Source organism: Lepidochelys olivacea (genome assembly GCF_965140295.1).
Source record: "Lepidochelys olivacea isolate rLepOli2 genome assembly, chromosome: 8".
NCBI classification, from domain to species: Eukaryota; Metazoa; Chordata; order Testudines; family Cheloniidae; genus Lepidochelys; species Lepidochelys olivacea.
In genome coordinates, this window is record NC_140418.1 from 50,975,392 (window position 1) to 50,997,707 (window position 22,316).

At 53.3% G+C, this 22,316-nt stretch overlaps 1 protein-coding gene across 2 annotated transcripts in view; it reads left to right on the plus strand.

Annotated features, from left to right (window-relative positions):
• The first annotated feature begins 1,137 nt into the window (after positions 1-1,137).
• BRINP2 (BMP/retinoic acid inducible neural specific 2) overlaps positions 1,138-22,316 on the plus strand; it is a 52,474-nt gene continuing 31,295 nt past the window's right edge. For both annotated transcript variants that reach the window (XM_084636685.1, XM_084636686.1), the window contains exon 1: positions 1,138-1,878. The gene's annotated coding sequence lies outside the window, so the exon portion shown is untranslated. The remainder of the gene's footprint in view (positions 1,879-22,316) is intronic.

Genomic DNA, 22,316 nt, shown 5'->3' on the forward strand with positions numbered 1-22,316 from the left:
AGGACCTTTTTCACAGAAACAAGGCAGGGCTCCCTTTAGCTCATGCTTTGCATTTTGTTGTTCTTCAAAAGACATTTAGGAGCCTGATCCTGACAAGTGCTGAGCGGGTGGCTTCAGGGGCAGCTGCGGCAGGGTGTCCAGCAACTCTCAGGATCAGCAGGGGTGCTGGAACAATTTGTGTAGTGGGGGTGCTGAGAGCCATTGAACCAAACGGTAAACCCTGTATGTGATGGAAACCACTTCAAGCCAGGGAGTGCAGCATCTCCCCCCCCCCACCCCCCATTCCAGCACCTATAAGGATCAGCCCAATATTTGAGAAACTCAGCCTAGTTTCTTCTCCCACCCCACTTCCCCAAGATCAGTTTGTTAGCCTGGGGTTAGGGGGTGTTTGTGGGTGTGTCCCTCTGTCTGTCTGTTGCCATCTGGAATTGGGAATCTAATCTGGAGCATTAGCCTCCTTCCCACCCCTACCAGCTCCCCCCTCCCACCCTGTCTGCAAGGCTGTGTCTGTAAGGCTGTGTCTAGCTGCTGTCTCAATGCTCCGGGCTCCTTTGCAAGGCTCAGTCCCTTTCAACCTTTCCAGGGTGAGGGATAGCTCAGTGGTTTGAGCCTTGGCCTGCTAAACCCAGGGTTGTGAGTTCAATCCTTGAGGGGGCCATTTAGGGATGGGGCAAAAATTGGGGATTGGTCCTGCTTTGAGCAGGGAGTTGGACTAGATGACCTCCTGCGGTCCCTTCCAACCCTGATAGTCTATGATTCTAGGTGGGGATGCAGCAGCCAGCCACAGCCCCCACCCTCCCGGGCCAGGCTAGTTCGCCCCCCTCTGAGCCCCAGCGCCGAGCACCTGGGCACCAGTGGCTCAGATTTGAGGAGGAGCAGCCCCCCGCCCCGTGTCCAGCCTTCCCCCAGCCAGCTGCCCCCCCAAATCAGCGCTGCAGCCCAGCAGGGCTCACTGGGCCTGTCCCTGGCCACTGGCCCTGGGCCAAGGGGGGGCCCCAGTGCCGCCCCCGCGGCGGCCGGGCCAATCCGGGAGCGCAGGCACTGTGGCCGAGGCTCCCATTGGCTGCCCGCCTGCATGCGGGCGGGCGGGGGCGCGTGCGGGGAGGGCGGCGCGGTTATCTCGCGGCCCCTCCAGCGCCGGAGCAGCGCGCAGGTGACAGTGGCGAGGTGGGCGCCAGCAGGGGCCAGCAGCAGCAGCAGCAGCAGCGGGGCCGGGCTGCGCTCGCCCGCGCACGGTGCACGCAGTCCCGGAAGAGGCGCCGCCTGCAGCAGCCCCCGGCCCGGCGGATCTGCTCCCGCCCTAGAGAGGCCAGCATGGCACGTGGCGAGCGCCACCCTGGCAGTGCCCGCTAGAGCTGGAGCCTGGAGTTCGCCCGTGGGCAGCGGCGTGGGACCCGGCTCTCCCCAGGACAAGGGCTGGTGCATCAGCCATGGTGGGGACTGAGCCGCTGGACGGGCAGAGCAGGAGAACCGCGCAGCAGCGAGGGCCGGGAAGGGTGCGCTAAGGGGGAGTCTCCCCGCCCCGCCGGGCCCCCGAAATACGAGCGAGCAAGACTTTGGAAAGTTGCCACCGAGAATGGTGGGCAGCCTCCTCCCCGAAGGGCAGGCTCCTGCCAGGAGCCCAGGGAGCGCTCCGGGGGCGCTGGTAACGGAGGATCTTTGCCTGGACCGCTCTGAAAACTCCCCCCAGGGGTGCTAAGGCAGTTAGCTGCAGGCCAGCCCGGCTGGCAGGGCTTCGGGAGAGCGCCGCGGGGCTTTCCCGCACCGGATCCTTGCGGAGTGCTCGCACCGGAGTTACCACTCCGGTTTCACTAACTCCGGCTTCACAGCGGCTGGCTTCCCTCGTTACCTTCTTGACCCACATTCCTATTGCCTGGGGTAAGTCTTGAAAGTTCCTCTCCCTCGCGGCAGTGGCTGTAACGGGGCGGTTCTCATTGCAGGCACCGCTCGCTCTTTTCCTAGCTGGTGCAAGCAGAAGGATGGGTTATGCTTATGTAGAGTATGCTGAGCTGCCTTGTACCCAGTGTTTTCACCTAGGTTCGTATAGATACGTGACTTACCATGTGGAGATGCCGCACACACAGGAAAATGTGCCAATGCTGAGCTCTGCTGAGCATTGGGACAGTCTCCTAAGGGCAGAAGAGGCAACTCCATGGCTTGAGTTGATTAAAACTGGACTGGCAATGGCAGTGGAAAATATGCTGCTGAACAGTCCTGAAACAGCCAGTGAGTGGGCAAGATGAGCTAATTCCATCTCTACTGTCTATAAGGATATGCCTGTATTTGCCATCTGTATCTATCACATTACATGTAACCAGCAGATAGATTAGATTTGCCTTGTATCAGCTACTAAAACATGAAATGCTCCCACCCTACAACTGCATGAATTTGTGAGCTGCTTCTCCCACCCTCCACCTCACTTTTCAGCAGCCAATACTGTATCCATTGCTTACTTACCTAGAGCAGGGGCTCGCAGCCCAGCAGTCATGACCACCGCTGCCCTTTCCCCATTGCTAATTAACAGCGTGGCCCTGGCTAGATCCCAGGTAGATGGGTGAGAGGTGCCAGTATGGGAAAGGTTGAAAACCACTGACCTACAGGATGCACACGCAGTCTAAACAGAAACTGGAAAACAGATTAACCTGCTGGAAAGGAGTTCTGTGATCTGACCATAGAGGTAGTACTCTGCTTGGGCTCCTGGCACTTGGAGCGGTACACAGAGGGGGAGGTTAGAACAGGGATTAATGCATTTGGCAGCTAAGGAATGGCTGTTGTACCAGTGTTATAAACAGTGCTCAGATACTACAGTGATTGGTGCCCTACGGATACCTACATTAAGTAAAGCAAATTTTAAACTGTGTGCACATGTGCCATACAATCTACGGTGTGTATCCCCTCTGATAACTTAACATGAACATCTCTGGTTGTCTCTCTCTCTCGAGAGACAGATAAACAACCACATCATTCAAGCGTACTGCATCAAGTGGGGTTCTGGAGACTGTGGCTCAGGAGAGCAGAGCATGACAGAACCCTGCAATGGGGTTTCCTTGTACGTTGTTGCCTGTTTTGTTCTTTTTTTTCAAATCTGCTGTTTCTCTGTGTTCCCAACATGGCATCTTAGCAGTGAGGGACTGTCACCTGGATAGTAACACAGGGGTGTCCTGAAGCCACAGTTGTGCTGCAAATGACTGTTCATTAGTGCAGTCAGAAATCCCATGTTGTTACATATGCTGTACAGGGAGTGGGGGTGGGGGGGTGAGGAAATCAGCGTGTGTGTGTTTATGTGGGTGTGTAAAGGGGGTGATATGTGCACACACCGTTGCCAGGAATTGTTTGAGGATGAGCAGTCTGTGTAACATGTTCTGTTCTTCTGGACTGCAGCTTGTTCTGAATAGCAGGGTAGTTTGGCACAGACAAGTGTGTGTGGGGGGAGAACAGGGCGTACTCGGGCGATCCTACTCCACCTGGCATTCAGCATTTCCGCCTCTTGTGTTAGAACCAGCTGCCATCCTCTGACCCTGCATTTAAGACCATCCTGTGAATAACCCTCCTCCTGGCTTCAAAACAAGTTGTTTATGGGGCGCTGTCCCTGCGTCATCCAACTCCTTCCTCTCCCGAGGCGCAGAGGACTCATCAGGGAGGGCTTGGGAGATGCCTTAGTGCCCTGTACCTCGCCAGCCTATATAGAGGAGCCCCCAGGGAGAGCGGAGACCCAGCTGCCTGGGAACTTTCTGCTGACTGCATGCTGCCCCCCTGCTTTTCCTGTCTGAAATGTTTTGGAGATTCAGTGCTTCCCCCCACAGTGTTGTTAAACAGCGGGTTGGTGCTGGTACTTTGCTTGAGCTGATAGTTTCAGCCCTGCTGAGATAAGAGGCAGCAGTGCAGAGAGTGGAGCGAAGAACGCTTTCCTGGAAACTCTCATATTGTCGTGGTAAAGGGGGAACTAACGTAGGAAGTCACCAGCTTCATAACACAGACATTCTGGCTTCACATCACTGCTGGGCCCCGGAAAGGGAACTTGGTTGGGTAGCAATTGTCCCACTGCAGAAATAGTGGCCTGTTGAGAGGACAACAGCAAACTGAGGTACAGATGAGCTTGTGGGTTCAATTCCTGGCTCTCCCAGTCTCCCTTTGTGACAATGGGCGACTCTCAAAGGCCTAGATCCTCAAAGATATTTAGACTCCTAATGTATATTAGAACCAATAGAAGATAGGAGCATAAATACCTTTGAGGATCTGGGTCTTAGGTTCTCTATGGCTCTGCTTCCTCATCTGTTCCATGGGGATAATCACACTTCCCTGCATCGCCGGGAGGAGTCATTCTTTACTGTTTGTTGGGCATTCACATCCGGTGCTGATGAGTGGCACCATCTATAGGGAGGAAGAGTGTAGCATCAGTGAAAGGAGACTGGGAAGGAGGAAAGGTATTTGGGTTGGGGGATAAAGGAAGAGTACCTGGGTACAAAAAGCACATTGGGATGTAGGGGAGATATAAAGTACGAGGACATGGGAAGGATGGTAGGATGTAGAAAAGGACCTGGAAAAGATATTGACATGGAGAGACAATTCTAGGGTACTTGTATGTAGAAGAATGCTGGGATCTAAGAAAAATGCTAGGCTAGTAGGATGCAGAGCCCTGGGAAATTGGGATGCAGGCCTGATCCTGGGATCTAGGATAAGTATTTGCGAATATTTGATGGTCTGTAGAAAATATAGTAGACAGGGATAGACTGGGAAATTACTGGAGTACTGGGCTGTATGGAAAATTCTGGGACAGGAGGGTGTAAGAAGTGTCACAGTACACATCCCTCTAATGAAACCCCAAATGCAACAGCAGCCAGTCTGTCTGCCAGTGATTTCACTGCTGAACGATCAAATCCAGTCAGCCCAGCCCCTGACTGACATGCACTGGCTGACACCTGCCCGGGGCCTGGCTGATGTGCATCGGTCAACACCGGCCAACATGAAAAGAATGGCTTCTTGGTAAATATTTGCTCACACCATCCCCACGCTAAAATGTGCGTAGCACTTCGTATCTCTTCACCTCGGAGCCAGAGAGCGGCTAATTTCACTGGGACCTGGGCATGCTCATGCTCCACTTAAACAGCTCTGTCAAACTCAGCCACGCTGTTAATTTCCCAAAGAGATACTGCTGCCTCCTTGATTTTAACAGCTAAAATACCCAGCTCCCCTGAAGCATCTGTTAGTGGAGATTCTGACCTTAAACGCCTGAGCATGCTGTACCTGTGTGGGTCTGCTGCACCTCTCGCCTCTTTTTCTAAATGAAACATGTACCATCTGCAGCTGGAAATGTAGTCAGCCACCTTATAAGGAGCATTGTATTGCCTGCAGCCACACAGCGCCTTGTGCTCTGATCCTGTCGGCTCTCACAAGCGAAGGTGGGTCAGGTTGGGCCAGCACTTGGGTGAGAGCAATCCTAGGAAAAGCCCAGCGTGCGACCCACTGTGGTTCTGATCAACCAGCAGGTGTCACTCTTCCCTCTCACTCCAAGCTGAACCCATCCAAGCCTCCAAAGGCAGAGATGAGGCATAACACTGAAGCCTGAACCAGTGGTGGTGGTGAGGGATCCCCACCTGCCTTTCAGAGGTGTCACTGAGCTCCGTGTCCCGCCGTCCAGCCTGTCGCACCCCCCTCAACTCCCCTGGCTGTTTCCTTTGTGTGCGCTGTATTCTCCTCCCTGCCCCAAACTGCTCAGGTTGTCTTTTGGGGGTGCGGCTAGACAGCTGCAGCATGCCACTCCCCGAGATGACCCCTGCCCATGGGCTGCCATCTAGGCTCACGCTGGCTTTATGTCAGCTTCCACCAGTGTCAGACTTGGCAGGAGGAGCCGAGGGTGGGGAAATACACCAAGGAAGAAAGTTGTGGGAGGCATACGGTTGTGCCAAGCACTGGTGGCAAGCAGTGGCCCCCAAAAAGAGGAACCGGCCAAAGCCATGGGGCCTGTTTAGGTAGTGCACCGATCAAGCGTTTTTTCTCAACAGCCTCTGGCAGCGGGACACCTACGCAGCCACTGTGGGAATTCACACTGGCCTCCCCCAGGGTGAGTCCCATAAGAGGGCAAGCAGCAATCCTGCCAGCTGCCCTCTAAACCACCCTCTTAGCATTGGGGGCTCCAGTGCAGGGACCTGTGAATCCCCAGCTCTGGTGAATCTGACCCTTTAGATCAGCTTACAGGGACACCGATCAACCGGAAACCCAGGCAGCCCAGGTTAAAAGCAGTTTCAGGCCGGCCCCTGCCCCTCAGCCCCCTGCCCGTGACTGTGGTTTTGCAATCCTGTTTTCCCCTCCCTGTGGCTGTGAGGAAAACCCACACAGACAACAGGGGAAGCAGATTATATACCATTCTTCTTAAATCCCCAGCTCCCAGACTCCTGTGGTGACATGAACAATCTCATTCCTTTAAAACAGATCTATTTTGTTAACCTCCCCCCCACCCACAGCCTATGTTTCTAGCCCTCCTGGTGGCAAGAAAAAGCTTGACAGTGTGAACCCTAAAGGCTCAAAAAGTAGATTCCAAACAAGGAGAACTCCGTCTATCTTTGTATAAACATAAACTCTCCGTATTTTTAAGCCACTCTCTTGATTTTTGCAGGCCATGATTCATGATTTTTGAATGTTGGCTGAGACACAGCCTGTACCCAAAGGCAAAGCAAACAAAGACAAAGGAGGATGCATTTTTCTGTCATCCGAATTAAAGCACATCAGAAGTCGATTCATAGATGATAAGGTTCGAAGGGACCTCTGTGATCATCTGGTTTGACCTTCTTTATAACCCAGGCCTAGAACTGCTCTGAATGACTTGTAACAGGAGGAGGTAAAACATATCCAGATGGCCCAATGATATGGACCCTTTAAGTTTGCAAAGTGCATTGGGATGGAAGGCGTGGCATGCACGTAAGACATTACATTGCTGTAAGGTTCACAGCAGATGGCTGAGTTCCTGAAGCATGATGCCTACGTGTGAATGTTGGGATAATTGCACACCCTGCAGCGTGCTTCTGAAATGCTTACTGGCCCAATGAATTCCCCATTGTGCAAGGCCTGGGCACATGGTTACCAGGTTTGCAGTTTCCATTAGCTAGTGAGATCAATGATTCCTTGACACTTCCGTGGGAAATTGTGTATGATACCTGCAGAGCAGTAAACTGTGCTGCCTAATGATTCATTAGGGGGAGCTACAGAGAAATAGAACAGCAAAAAGGACACAGGGTGGGAAGGAAACCTTGTGCCACCTAAAAGAGACAAGCACAGGGAGAGCTCCCTGAACCCAGGCCTGGCATGTCTCAAGGCAGAGTAGGAGTGCAGCCTAGAGACATAGGCCAGGGAGCTGCTCCCCTCCACCTGCGACATGCTGGCTGGGGAGAGCTCTTCTCCCTGAGAGGCAATCAGGTGATTGGCCTACTGTGAGATCTGCCCTCGTGAGTTCCAGGAGTGCAGTGGCTGTTTGCAGCTGGATCCCATGGGCGGGGGGGGATTGATCCCACACATAGGGCTGCTGCCTCTGAGATACAAAAAACCAGGACATCCACCTGCCTCCCACACCACATACACCCCTGTATACTGATGGCTCCCCACGCAGGGCACCATCTCCTCGTCCCAGCCCTATGAGAGGGCACCAGCCCCTGTGGGCTCCTTGGGCTGCCCCAGGCATCGACCTCACCAAGCAGTATGCACTGCCAGCTGGATCCAACCTGCTTCTGCCCAGCGTGACCCCTGCAGTTGGTATGTGTGCAGTGTGACCAGGTGCTGCCAGCCCCCCAAGTTTCCTGAGCCGCCCCATGCCCGTGGCTCTCAGACACTCTAGAGCCAGAGCTCCCTCTTCCATGAGAGCCAGAGGGGATGCGATTGGCAAACGCTGGGGTGTTTAATGTCCTGGGAAGACATACAGATTTCCCAGGACAGCTACCTAGAAAAAGGGCCGATCATGGGAAAACCTGGACAGGCGGCAACTCTAAAGGCGCTGAGCACTCAAGCCCCAGTGCAGCAAGGCTTTTGGGCATGTGCTTAAGTCCCATTGACTCCAGCAGGCACTACTCCTGTGTGCTCGAGTGCTGGGCTGGATTGGAGCCAGAGGGCTCAGCACCGGGCAGGATGGAGCCCTTTGGGTCCCAGCTGGGGCGCTGAGTACATGGAAATCAGGCCCCTTAAACCTGCAAATCGTGGTCAGGCACAGGGAGGGAGAAGGAGAGCGACCCAGGGTACCGGGCGGACTAGGAGAGGAGAGCGGAGTTGGAGGCAGGGCCTTGAGCAGATGGAGAGAGAGCTGGATGGGGCCTGCAGCAGCTGGAGTGATAGAGAAGGAGATCAGCAGCTAGTGGGGGGTAGTTAACTGAGCAGTGGGCAAGGGGGGTATGTGGGGATCAGAAAGGCCAGGGCATTGGGGGCTGGAGTGAGAGCACAGGGACTAGATCGGTGGGGTGGGGGGAGAGGGGAGTTTGCTGTACTGAGCTCCCCTGCTGTGGGATTCGTCTGTGGGCTGGCAAGAAGGCAAGCCCAGGCACTACTCTGCTCACTCGGATTTGTGCAGGACTCTACACTGGGAACAGGCAAGGTGATGGGAGCAAAGGGGGCAGAACATGGTGTTCTGTGACCCGATTCTTCAAAGCAGGCGCTGGGCTGGGCTGACCCCTCGGCCTCCTCCCACTTCCTCCATGTTGCTTTGCAGCAAGGTCTGGTTTTTAAAGTGCAGGAACCTTTGAAAGCAAGGCCCACGGGCTCCTGTGCTTGGGGCAGTGTGCCGTGCAAAGGGGAATGAGGGGGCAGGTACCACTCCCCGTACATGGACAGGGGCTCTGTGCGGTGCTAGTTAAACACCAGGGGTGGCATAGAGAGTAGGTTAAAACACTGGCTGACCAAGCTATGGATGGGGTAGGGCTTGTATCCCAGAAAACAGAGTGATACCATGTTGTTTCTGCAGCCCCTGTGGCTAAAACAGATGTGACCATGTAATTAAAGACTGTGTCACCCTTCATACGTAGAAGGGGACAGAGTTAAGGTTGTATGGGCACCCTTAATTCTGGCATTTTCTAAGTGTTGAGAGCTTCATTTGGCAGCCTTACTGTTCTTTTATCATGGGGTTGTTGGTTTTTTTTTTGGTGTTCTAGTATATAAAGATCTCCACAGCACCCAACACAACGGGACCTCTCCCCCATGCCATTGGGAACCACCATAACAACAATAATAAGAGTTTGAGAGGCAGCGTGAGCTAGTGGTAAGGGCCTTGGGATCAGGAGACTTACGAAGTTCTGTTCTTGACTCTGTCCCAGAGCTGTTGTGTGCCTTGGGGAAGTCATTTCCCCCTCCCTGCCTCCCTGTCCCCTCCCACCTTGCGTCCAGCTGGTCTGGGTGGACTGTGAGCCTTCGGGGCAGAGACTGTCCCTTACTTTTACAGCACCCAGCTTAAGCCAATATCTGTTGACTCTTTAGTCCATCCTGCTACCTTTTCTCAGTCTGCATTGTAGCGCCCTGTGCTGAGAAATGCACCTTGGTGGTGAGTGGGGTGCTTGGCTCTGTGGCTCAGCAGGGACCCGAGAACTGGGGATGGGAGGTTGTATTTGACTGGTCTAAGGGAGACACGTCCCTGAAGAACTCCTGAGGATATCTTCCCAGGTGGGGGAGTTAGCCAGGTGCCTTGTTAATGGTGCTTGCAGTAGGGTAGAATCTGGAGGCCACTGCCAAGATCCGGGTCCTGTTGCTTCAGGAACTGTACAAACACAGGAATAGAGCGTCCCTTACTCTACAGGTAGACAACCCAGCATCGTTAGCTCCACTGCCAGAGAACGAAGGCACAGAGAGGCTTGCTCTCTCCATGTGCCATTGTGTGGCCTTGGGCAAGAACTTGAACCCAGAGCTTCGATGCCTCAGGCTAGCGTTGTATCCACCAGACCAGCTCTCTTTTCCCCTCTTCCCATTAACATCAATTGGGACTTTTCATGAGATCCCCACACCCGCCCATCTGAAAACGGACCACTTGATGGCACGTCTCATCACATCTCACCAGCACAGCATTGGCTCTTGGGGGAGCGGGATTAGAGTTCTAAGGTAAACCGAGGATACTGCAGGAAATAGAGTTGATGACTGAGTAGATAGCAACTTTCTCTCTGAAACAGAGCCCCAGCATGGTGCTTGGGGGCGCTGTGTCCAGCCCCAAATTGCGAGGGCTGAATTCCCATCCTGGTAATTACACCTCCTTCAGACTCCCTCTGCAATTTTCAACTGGAGACAGTTTTCATGTACATCCTAAACTTCTGCATAATGTTGCTCTGCAAAACATCTGCTGCATTTCCCCCTCCCCCAGCCTATAAAGTGCTTTGAGTTGCTCTGTGCTAAATAAATATGGGATAAGATTATCCTGAATATGTGTTTCACGTATGCTGGGCTTGATTCACTCAGGACTTACTCTGGCTTCTAGCAACATAGAAAATCTACCAGGGCTGGGGGTGGGTGGAAGGAGGGAGTGTGGTGGAGGAAAGCACACTGCCAGGGTGCTGAGAGCCAATTTCTACAGCACCCAGACCATTGGCTGAGGAGGAGCAGCACTGATTCACAGCTAGGGTGACCAGAGGGCAAGTGTGAAAAATCTGGATGGGGGGTAATAGGTGCCTATATAAGAAAAAGCCCCCAAAATCAGGACTCTCCCTATAAAATTAGAACGTCTGGTCCCCCTATTCAGAGGTGCGCATGGGACAACCTGGGCTGGTAGGACTCCTTTGGAAGGTGGAATCCCAAGGGGATGACAGTACCCATGGGATGCAGGAGCTGGCACTGGTATAGGGAGTGCAGTTTGCAGCCCCTTGAACAAACAGAGAATTGAAGCCAAGGGGCCAGATCCGCAGCTGGTATAGATTTGCATTGAATCAATGGAGCTATGCCGATTCGTACCAGCTGGGGATCTGGCCCATGGTGAGTTTCAGAAGGTGTCTGGCCCTGCTTTAAATTATATTTAATCTACTGCAGAAAGTGATCTGGAAAATGTACATGGCCTGACAAAATCAATGTTAATGTCCCTGACAATTAGCTAATGTCTTAATAATTGAACTACACCTGCTATAGAGTTACACTGCACATCTCCAGGGATGGCTTTGCCATTGGCTTCAAAAGGAGCAGGATCACCGTGCAGAGCTGTGCTCTGAGTTGTACCTGCCACAGAACAAGCTTCCGGGTTCTGTTTCTGAGGGCTGTGACAAAGTACTTGGGTTGACCCCCTCCTCTCCGGGCTGGAAGCTCTAGGCCCTTCGGCAGCAGGTGGTTGTCTCGCCAGAGGCAAAAGGAGGATGGCTCTTGAGGTTAAGACACTGGCTTGGAAGGCAGATCAGGGGAACATGCCTGGATCAGCTGCAGATTAATTGCATGACCCTGGGCAAATAATATCTCTTCCCATCAGTTTTCCCCATCTGCAAAGAGGGGGTTAGACCATCCTGTCTAGACTGCAAGCTCTTTAGTGCAAGGGGCTGTCTCTCACCATGTGTACGCACCGCACCTGGCCCAATGAGTCCTTGCTTCCGACAGGGGCCCCTCACATTCCTACACTAACCAGTGTTGCTGGGGGGGCTGTGGGAATCCGAAGCAGAGATTTGATGCAAAAGCCTCTGTCTGAGTTTATTTGCCGCCACCACCCCATCCCAAATATTGATGCTCTCTCCCCACTCCCACCCTGCCTCTGCAGCCCCAGCTGTTCCACTTACTTATTAGCTGACCACACGCCCCCTGCTTAGTCGTTCCTTCCCTTTCCCCGAAGCAGAGATGAATTAGCAGCTGCAGGGAAGAAAGCCCGGATTGTGATTCACATCTGCAGGACTCAGCAGTTTAACAATCTTTCTAATCCTGTTATTTCTCACCTTAAACCTACCCATGTGAGCAAGGTGCCTTTATTATTCATCTAGCTGCTGGCTGTACTCTCAAACTCCATCTGCCTCCCAGCATCTGCCATCTCCCCTCCTCCCTGCGGGCTCGTAGGGGCAGGACTAGAGACCCCAGACTCAAGGGGCATTTCCATCTCGGCAACTCCTTTTGGGCAGTGAGTGATACTGACCTGCCAGCCAGTGGGTGATGGTTTATTTCTGCCCCCCTCCCCGGCTTTTATCTCGGAGCAAGCTTCGTCTGGGCTGTCAGTTTATGCAATGAAGTGGGGGTGGATTCAGAGGCGTCAAGCCAGCTACCTGCAATCAATTGCAGGGAAGGGGGCACTGGATGGCTGGGAGGGGCCAGAACAGGGTTAGGCAGAGCTGCTCAGGAACTGGACTTTGTTCCCATGAAAAAATGGACAAACACTTTCTCATTTCTACTGAAATTTTTCTTTGAGAGTTTTGGCAGGGGGGAACAACTACTATGCATCAGGAGCCTGAAAACTCCAGGAATTTTTTACGAAAATCCATCATCAAAATCGGACATTTCCCCTGGAAAGTTCCATTGTTTTGGTCAAAGAAATATTTTGAACCATAAGCTCTGGTGTTGGGTTCAGTGATGGTTCCTAGGCACTAAGGAGACTCAGTTAGGGTGACCAGAGAGCAAGTGTGAGAAATCAGGATGAGCGGTGGGGGTGAACAGGTGCTTACACAAGATAAAGCCCGGCAGATCGGGATGGTCCCTATAAAATCAGGACATCGGGTCACCCTTGACTCAATAGCCAGGCATCCACAGGGAAACCTAATGTGCATACACATGTGAACCCTCTAGGAACCACACGCCCGAGTCCATGCACGCGTGCTGAGACGTGAGACACCCACACACAAACGCACAGGGCTGGACAAACAGCACCTAAACAGACAAGCACAGCCGCAGGACAAACCCTCCCCGCCCCAGCACAAACCCACACAGGACATATGCATGTGAATGGACAAAGTTACACCCAGCCACATGGGTGCACGCACACACCCAGGCAGGGCCTCATCTCCGGGGTCTGCCTTCGTCTCAGGCATAAACTAGCCCTGAAACTGGGAGCAGAGCTTGAAGGCGGGAGAGCGGGATAGTCCATATTGAAGCAGTGGGCATCTTTAGTACTGAGGCAAGCGAAAGACAGTTCGCCCGGGGTGTGGAGCCAGCAGAGCTCCCAGCAAATGGTCTCCCGCCCCCAGCGCACGCACAGACCCAGTTCTGAATGGCAGCCGCTCCTGCTACTGCAGTTGGGGGCCAGTGGAGCCACGTCGCATTACACTGCGCCGTTTGAAGTGGCTGAGGCGCTCTGCGCCCCAGCCGACCCCATGCTGTCCACATGCCTGGCTGTGCGGTCTCGTGTCCAGGCCCCTCGTTGTGTGTGCACCGCGGCCAATGTGCCATCTGTCACCCACCGCTAGAGAAGGAAGCAGCACAGCGAGATATTTTCTGCATCATTTTCCTTCCTCCTGCTGCGGGTCTCCGAGCCTGGCTCCTGGGGAGGGGGGACCCTCCCGCAGAGAGAGTGCTCAAGTGGATGGTCCCTTCTGCTGAACCCGAACAGATCCACCTGCTAGCACTGGCTCCTGTTCCGAGCCCAGGGACGGTGTGTTGTCTCCCATTGTCCCACATCATGGGTCCAGGGCACTTGAGCCCTGTGACATCAACGTGGTGGTGATCATCCCCAGCTGCTGTGTCCCATGGTAATCCACCTGCATCAGCCCACGACCTGGGGCACCTCAGGTTGGGGCAAGACAAGGCCCCCTGACAAATCTGGCCACAGGTTCAGCATGGCCCCGATGCAAGGCAATGGCCCTGCTGGGGAGGGATAGCTCAGTGGTTTGAGCATTGGCCTGCTAAACCCAGGATTGTGAGTTCAATCCTTGAGGGGGCCATTTAGGGATCTGGGGTGAAAATTGGGGATTGGTCCTGCTTTGAGCAGGGGGTTGGACTAGATGACCTCCTGAGGTCCCTTCCAACCCTGATAGTCTATGATTCTATGTAGCTAGGTCCCTGCTTTTCTGCATGCCCCTATCTTACACTGGCTGCAATCCCCCTGGGGCTGTGTTCCCTCCTCTCTCCTGCTTGCGAAGCTGGGATGCCTCTGGACTGTGAAGATAGGGTGGCTCTGATGAACCACAGGATATTGTAAGAGGTGGTGAGACTATATACAGGTGAACCGGGGGAGGTTCTTCAGATCTGACTTCTTCTTTTCCCTGTCCCCCACCCTGCGCCTCCTAGGCCTGTTCTCTCGGGCACAGGAACGTGGTAGTACAGGCTCTTGTAAGGATCCTCTGTGTGGTTTACCTCTTATCCAGATCACCATCTCCTGAGAGAGAATCCAGCTCCGAGGTTGTAACGTGGTTCAGAGACCCAGATAAATACAGGGTCCAGCCCCAGCGGATGTCTCTGACCCAGCTGTACAGAGGTGGGATGATCCCTCTTGTCCATCTCCCTCCCAGTAGCACTAGGCTCTCCACGGCGCACGGGACTCTGAACCACGGTTTAACCGCGCCTAGGACCATCCCCCTCCTCCATCCCCACGCGTTTGTTTCCACGATGGAGATGGGCCCTCAGTTCCCATGCTCTGGGCCAGATGGTGCAGAGCGCAGCCTGGCACACACAGATGGCACTCTGGCACAACATTCAGCTGTGAACTCACCAAGCTCAGGGGACAGGGGTGAGCATGGCAGAGCAATCGAGGGTGCAGTTTGCACTGATCGGACAGTCGGTGAGTGTTCAGTGCACACATGTGTTGAGGGTGCAAAAGTGTATGGCAGGAAAAGGTAGTGGGAGGGGTTAGATTAAGCTGCTGCCTCTGACTTTACTGATCCCATCGGTCCTGGCTATGGTGCCCCAACCCACAGCCATTAGAGGTGTCAGACTAGACTGCCCCCTACTGCTGCAGGAGGTACAAACACTCTGAGCCTGCCCAGCTCACTGATTCACCTCCCTTGCCTCCCATATCTCAGGGATTATGCATGGGGAGGGCAGCTTTAGCTGGTGGTCAGGACTTCCAAGCCAGCTGTGTAAATGCCCTAGTTACCCCAGCCTTGCCTTCTACTTGGCCAAAGCTGCCCCCATTTTTGGCCCTGCAGAGGGGGGAAGATTATGACGCCCCCCACCCCCCCAGTGGTCACTTTGCTAACATGGGCCCTGCTGACAGGAGCTGGTGTGAATACTGTCTATACACGCACATGGGCTCTGACCCATGTAAACACAGCATACAACTCTGTTGAGAATACCCAACCCCCTCCCCTCCCTATCTCCAGCTCGTTCCTTTCTGCTTCTGTCCTGTCTGACCCACAGCCAGTGCTGTCAGCCAGCCCAGATCTCGCCAGCAGATGGCACCTAGGCTGCTTGAGCTGGCAGGTCCCTCCGGTCCCCCTTTTTTTGGGGGGGGGCACTGGAGGAATGCCTCCTGCCACCAGACACCAGCAGCCCTCCCCGCTCCTTTTCCAAGACAGACAGACCCCCTCTGGGGACCAGGGCAGTTGAAGTCTCAGTGACAGAGCATCAAAATTAATCCAGGGGCATCTTTCTGACAACAGATGGGCATCTCACTGTGTCAAGGAAGAATGTGCAGCTGGGGACAGATAATATAGGAATCCATACACAGAGTTAGGTACGGCAGGACAGATCCTCAGCTGGTATAAACCAGTGTAGCTTTCCTGATGTGAGTGGGACCATGCCAACTCACACGAGCCAGGGATCTGGCCCCAGGGTGGAGAGGGAGAGAGACACTGTAAAAGCAGAAGTGATGGGATGAAATTAAGCAAAGGAAAATTTTGCGCGAATATCAGAAAACGTTTCCTATCAGTCAGGTCTATTAGACCGTGGACTAGGCTCCTGAGGGAAGCAGCTGGAGTCCTGTTGCTTGAGTCATTTGAAAGCTGGGCTAGACAAAGCACTGGAGAATGCAGCAAAGGGAACCACCCCGCGCTAGCCACGGGAGAAAGATGACCTAATAGTGTTTTCAAGCTCTAATTTCTATTGTCCTTGCAATCTACCTGAAGGTGTATGTTAACCAGCAGCCTGGAAGATGTGCAGCACCTGGCTTCGATCTATGAGGCTGAGAGAGTATGCTGTAGTAAGAAGGGACTTTCACCCACTAGGGCCAATTCTGCCCCTCATTCTGGTTCCTCTATACCCTGCCCCTTGTGAAACCCAACTTGGGAGAGGAGGAGCCCTTGCACTCAGCACTGCAGACATTCTGGGCCATGGACAGCCCACAGACACCCCTGGAGAAGCTGCCCTAACGTAAAGTCTCATACCCAGAGAATCCATTTATAGGAGGAATATTCTGTGAGGGAACCGATTTGAGAAGCAGAGAAAGGATCAAAGAGAGGTATTGACAAGCCCAAAATTTGCCTCCCCTTCTCTAGGGTAAAGCATCCACGTGAGTGTGCGCGTGAGAGACAGAGTGCCTCTGTATGCATTTTCAACACGCTCAGCACTCCTTCCCTTCTCCCCCTGCCCCAATCAAAACAACCAAATCCAACTGCCTGGTGCCCAGCAGCCTGCCAGCAGGATCAGAGCAGCCCACACAACCCAGCACCAGGACCGCTCTGCAGTTACAAACCAGCATGCATGGGGGGGGGGGGGGGGGGAAGAAAAAATTCTTTTCTGCAAAGAAAGAGTTCTCACAGGGCCCGACCCAAAGCTGAGTGAAGTCCAGGGGATCCTTTCCAGTGACTTCAGTGTGCTTCGGATCAGGCCCACCAACAAGCATAATCACAGCCCACTGCACTTTGGACCCTGTTCAGTGTCACACCACGTGTCCCGGACAAGACACTGGCAGCCTCTCCTGTTTGAGATATTGCGAGGGGGAGGCATGGGAGACGCAACAAGGAACATCTCTGCCTTCAAAGGGAAAGGTGCTGTCTGCTTTATGGGAACGCTGGAATGCCATGGAGATCTCTTGCCATTGGGTGTCAGTGGCTCTGCCCACGTGCCTCCCACAGCATCCAGTTCCACAAGCGACAGCACATGTTGTGTTATGAACAGCAAGGAATGCATGAAAATATGTGGCGGGCAAGGAGCATACGTGCAACCAGGGTACTGGTGGCTCTAGACCTTTTAGCAGCAGGGAGCTAGGCAATCAAGCCAGCACAGGGCCTCTCTGAAGTCCTACTAGGATCTCTGTTGTACAGATGGGGCTCTGAGGCACAGAGAGGCTAAGGGACTTGCCCATGGGTAGGCAGGCAGTCTGTGGTGGAGAGGGAATTGAATCCAGTTCCCCAGCTAGTGCCCTAACCACTGGACAATCCTTCCTGGATGCAGCACTGCAAGACTAGATGCTGGGGAGACTGGAGTGTCTTCCTATGTGAGAATACTCTGCCTGTCTGTCTCAGTCCGAGACTGCAGGACACAGCCCTGATTTCCCCTCCACGGCTCTGCGCCCTGATCCCAGCTAATGAAAGGGAGAGCCTGCGAGCTTGTTAAAGAGCTCACAGCTGTCACAGGGCATCAGCTAGTTAATAGTCTCTGGTACACGCACAGCGCTACGTGGTGGGTGCAAACCTGATGCCCCAACCAAGGAGTCGGCAGGGCAGTGAAAAGAGAGGGAATTGCTCTAATTGCTGCTCAGAGCCACTATAATCTGAGCACCTGGTTCTCCTTCCACTTAGGCTGAGGTCACACCAGAGTATCATGGCGATCTTCCCTGGTGTGAATGAAAGGAGAACAGAGCCCAAAACCCCTATGGGAATCTAGCAGCCTCCAGATTGCCTGGGCTCTGCTCAGTTGTTCTGTATCCCCTTCTGCAACAGGGGTGACCCTGTTTGTGTAACACACACGCCACCACACCACCAGAGTTCAGGGCCAGCAGGTCACAGGAGCTGATGCCCAGCCAGTTGCGCTCAGTGCTGGAACGCTTCTGTCACTCACTTGATGTCATGGCTGGGGAGGAGGAAAAGAAGCCGGACACAAGGGACAAGAGAGGATTTGCAGCTAAGTCCAGGAAAACAGTGAGTGTCAGAGAGACAGGAGCTCCCACCGCCCTGGAGGGCAGTCACAAGTACAGCTCTGGTCCCAGCTCACTCCTTACTCAGCAAGGGCTCCATCTCGCTGATAGAGCACCCACAGTCTCCACTGAAGTCAGCACCTCACAGGAACGAGCCCCCAGTCTCTCAGGCCCAGATCCTCAAAAGTATTTAGGTCCCTGACTGCCACTGATTCCATTTAGGGGATCTGGCTGTTCCCTTTGAAAAGTTTAAAGATTAAAAGCCACCGGGCAGAGCTGGAATTTGGAGTAGCTATGGGACTCTTGCAAGTGCCATATACGGTCGCTTGTAGGTTTACTTCCTCCTCTTCCCTGTTGCTGGGCGCCAAGGGAGAGATGATCACTGTAGTGAATTGTTTGTTACATTTTCCATTCAGGTACATCAGCAGTGCCAGGGGAGCTCAGTGCAGGCCTGGAGGAGGGGATAACCGCTCCCTGTTTGCGCATGCAGAACCGACAGCAAAACAGCAGGGTAAAGCATGGGCCCTGGAGGGAGCCTTCCCCTGGCAGCACTCTCTCGGTGCAGTGTCTGCATAGCCTTAGGGCAACAGGCATTCCTAAGAGCAGCGGCCCCAGGCGACATGCATGAGGCTGGGGCACTGAGGACAGCAGCCAGAGCTTGACAGCAACAGAAGGGGTTTGGGCGACTGAATCGGAGCAGGTGAATTGGTGCCACGCGTCCAGTTCTAGCTCTATAGCATTTTGGAGTCAGAGCTTCACAGCCACTTCCTATTTCTGCAGAGGGGCAATCAGTCCCTAGAACCATAGAAATAAGAGATGCACCTGATGTATTTGCTCCTCAGTCCGATCCTCGGGGGCCAATGCAGGATTTCCCTATACAATCCTTTCTCCAGTGTTTTGACCCAGACAGTTGGAAATCACCAGCAACGGAGTCTCTGCCAATTCCTTTGGGAGACTATATACAGCCCAGTAGATCTCTCAGTTTGGAAAGCCTCCTGATGTTCGGCCAAAAAAGGGTCTTGGTTAATTTCATTCTGGCACTTGGTGCTATGGAAAAGCCTAGGGTAGATTACTCCTAGCTACACCTTGCAAAATGGTCCAGGGTTCAGAACCTTTCAAATACGAGACAGAGACTTGATCCATGAGGCCAGCGTCTCCAACTGTTTCTCATTCACTAGTGCACATCCAACCTATTTCAGGGATGACCCAAACCAGAGTCTTTTAAAGTTTGGCCCTGCTCTAAAAGGGGACTCAAAAAACCCTAACCAGCCAACCAGCCGTTTATTGTCTTCCTGTGACTCCATAACCAGATCTGCTCAACTGACAAGGAAAAGGGACTTGTGTGTGAGATAACCGCTCAACCTCTGCCCAGGATCCCTAAAGGCCAATCGTCAGCCTCTTACACTGATGAGCGTTGACGCCAATTGGCTGTATCTGAGTAACTGAAGGCCCAGTAGACTCAGGTGATTATGGGGGAATTGCAGCTCCCCTTTCAATAAGAAGTTTCTAGCCCTGCTGGTTGAGGAGAAAAGCTTGACCACATGGCCAGAATTCACCCCAAAGGTGCAAAGAAAGAACCTCCCACTGATTCTTTTTTTTTCATTCAATCTCCTGATTTTAAACCAGGGTCATGAGCCTTCTGGGCCTGACCCATGATGGTTGGGCACTTGAGATTGGCAGTAACGGCTTGCCAGCAATGAAGGCATTCACACTCCAGCTCTAAACAAAGCCAGCTTCTTTCTGGCTCATGCTTCACCCCCTGCAAGGAAGATCCTGCCACTGGAAGGTAGCGAACAATTTGTGCGACCGTACACGAGCAAGAATTGAGTCCAGCTCTATGTCTGATAGCTCCACCGGGCCTGTAGGGCTGAGGAACAACACACCTTCCCCCCAAACCTTCACTGGGCCACTGGGAAAGAATCTGCTTCCAGGCTGGAAAGAGAAAAATCAGAAAGTGCTAGGATTCACTGTAAATCAGCCACGTCTGAGAGGAAGAGCCATCTTTGCTGACTGCTCCCCCTTCTGCCATGGAACATGTCTAGGAGGCACCAGCCTTGTTACACCTTTGATCCCTCTCCTCCTTTGGAGGCCCTGAGCCCCACCCTCGTTTTCTCCTCCAGAGGTCCCTGCTTCTCTCTCATATGAGGTGCTCCAAGATCTTTAGTTGCCCTGAATCTTCCCAGTGTTGGTCTCGCTCCACCGTCTGACTTTCCCTCCTCCTTGGGCCTCCCCACTTCTCCTGCCCCAGCTCTGGGGAACCCCCAGTCCAGTCCCCACCTCTGAGGTTTGGTGCCACAATGGTGGGGAACAGCCCTGAGCCAACTGACTCTTGGCCAGGGCGCTCTCCTCCCTCAACACCTCCTCCCCAGAGAGGGGCCCAATCCGGAGCGGTGCTCTGCACCTAGGACATCCCACTGAAGTCAGTGGGTGTTCAGAGTGCATGGCGCAGGATCAGACCCTCAGAGAGGGAGGAGGAGCAAGGGGTAGTAAACACAGAGCCTGATCCAGAGCCCCTTGAAATCAGTGGGAGTCTTTCCATTGACTTCAGTGGGCATTGGCCCAGGCGGCTGGAGTAGAGAAAGGGCAGTTTGTCAGCTGCTAGCGCATTGCCAGGAGGTTATCCTCTGGATGGGCAGCTGAAAATACCAGAGAAGCTGGTGGGAGGCCAGAGATTCAGCCCTTCTCCACGTTTAACAACATGCAGTAGGTTGTCAGACAACAGCCATCACTGTGTGCGGAGGGTGACTGTCCTCCCACCTCCACTGCTCCCTCCAGCTGCCCCTGCGCTTACACCAGGGGAAGCTGAGGTATTTTGTGAAAGCGAGACCTGCAGTGACAAAGCCCTGGAAATCTTTCCTTTGGCTACGTGTTGTTCAGATGTCGACCCGTCCTTTACCCCACCCCTCCTCAGACGAGGCCCAAGGCTGGAACAGCAGGTCTGGATTGGTGAGCACTGTCCGAGCTGTGAGGGGCCTCGTACTCGGAGAGCTGCGGTGCTGCAGGGCAAAAATGAAGTGTGAAGACAGAGAGCTGCGGGGGGGAGATCAAGGCATGATTGAGATTCATGAGAAGAGCTACCTGGGGCCCCTGAATTGGATTAGCAGGGGTGTTGAAAGCTACGATTGACATGCATTAGCAGAGCTGAATGGAGGCCCAGGATGCATCGCAGAGGGATGCTGCTGGTCTGGATTGACATGCATTAGTGGCGCTGCGAGAGGGCCTGGCACTGGAATGGCAGGGCTGCTGCAGGTAATAATGGAGACATATTATTAGAGCTGCATGGGGGCCGAGGACTGGCATATCAGTGGGGTTTCGGATCAGGAGTGAGAGGCACTGGCAGAGCTGGGCGAGCTCGAGCATCTGCCTGCTGTAAATGTTGCTCATGACTCACAAGGAAGTTTGCTAAACATATGGAAATAATTCTTAATATCACATTGCCCAGATGGTTTTGATGGGGAACATATTTGCTAGAACAGTAGATCAAAAGCCCTTACATGGTGTGGGCCACTTCTAGAGAGAAAGAAAGATTCCCCTCTCTTCGCCAGGGACTCTTCCCCCTCCCAGCCTCCAACTCCAATCCCACATGCTCAGAGACCGGAAAAAAAAACCCAAACATTAGAACAGTATTAAGGAGGCAGGTTGTAAATAAACTCCCTTGAATCTGATGGCTCCAGTTGATATCTGTTCTGTTTATTTCCTTTTTCAGGGGGTGGGACACTGCTCTATTGGTCCCCAAAATCCCTTTGTCTCCTGCCACCCACATAAGAATAGCTCTTGCATAGAAGGGTCATGCATATATCTCCAGGGGAAGGGAAGTATTGTAAGTCAGAAGATGGGGGAAGCGGAGGCAGAGAGAAGGGAACAGGTTTGGCGAAGATCACACTGGTTTGGGAGCAGAACCAGGGATGAAAACCAAGGCTCCCGATTCCTAGCCCTTTCCCCTAGCCACTAATCTGCCCAGGTTACTTGATGTTTGCTCCTCTCCTGTGTGTTTGTTGCATCTACAGTTTGAGGTCATCTACCAATTAGATTGACTTCACCTTCTGGAAAAGCCCAAAGACAGACATGAAGCAGCTGTGCAGACGGGGGCTTGTTGTTTTTAGCTTAATTGGTCAAAATCTCCTGGCACCATAACAAGAGCACAGGGATGAGCCATAGCAAGCAGGAATTGCCTTGAAAACCCTATCTCAGCAGCTTCCACGTAAAATCAATAGCAAAGCCCCTAGCAGACTTCATGGAGTCTCCGGCAGTTCTTGCTTTACTGGGTCAGAACTCTGCTTGGCTTAGGGGTTTTTTTTAAGGGGGATTGGATTAAAAAGTGTTTGAATTGGGAGCATCACTTACGGTGGAAAGGCTTTCTAAAGATGACATCCTTGCAGTGTTTCCTAAAGACAGTCAGAGTCTGGATTCCTCTGTAAGGTTGTTCCAGAGCTAGAACCTCCCCCGCTGGCAGACTTGC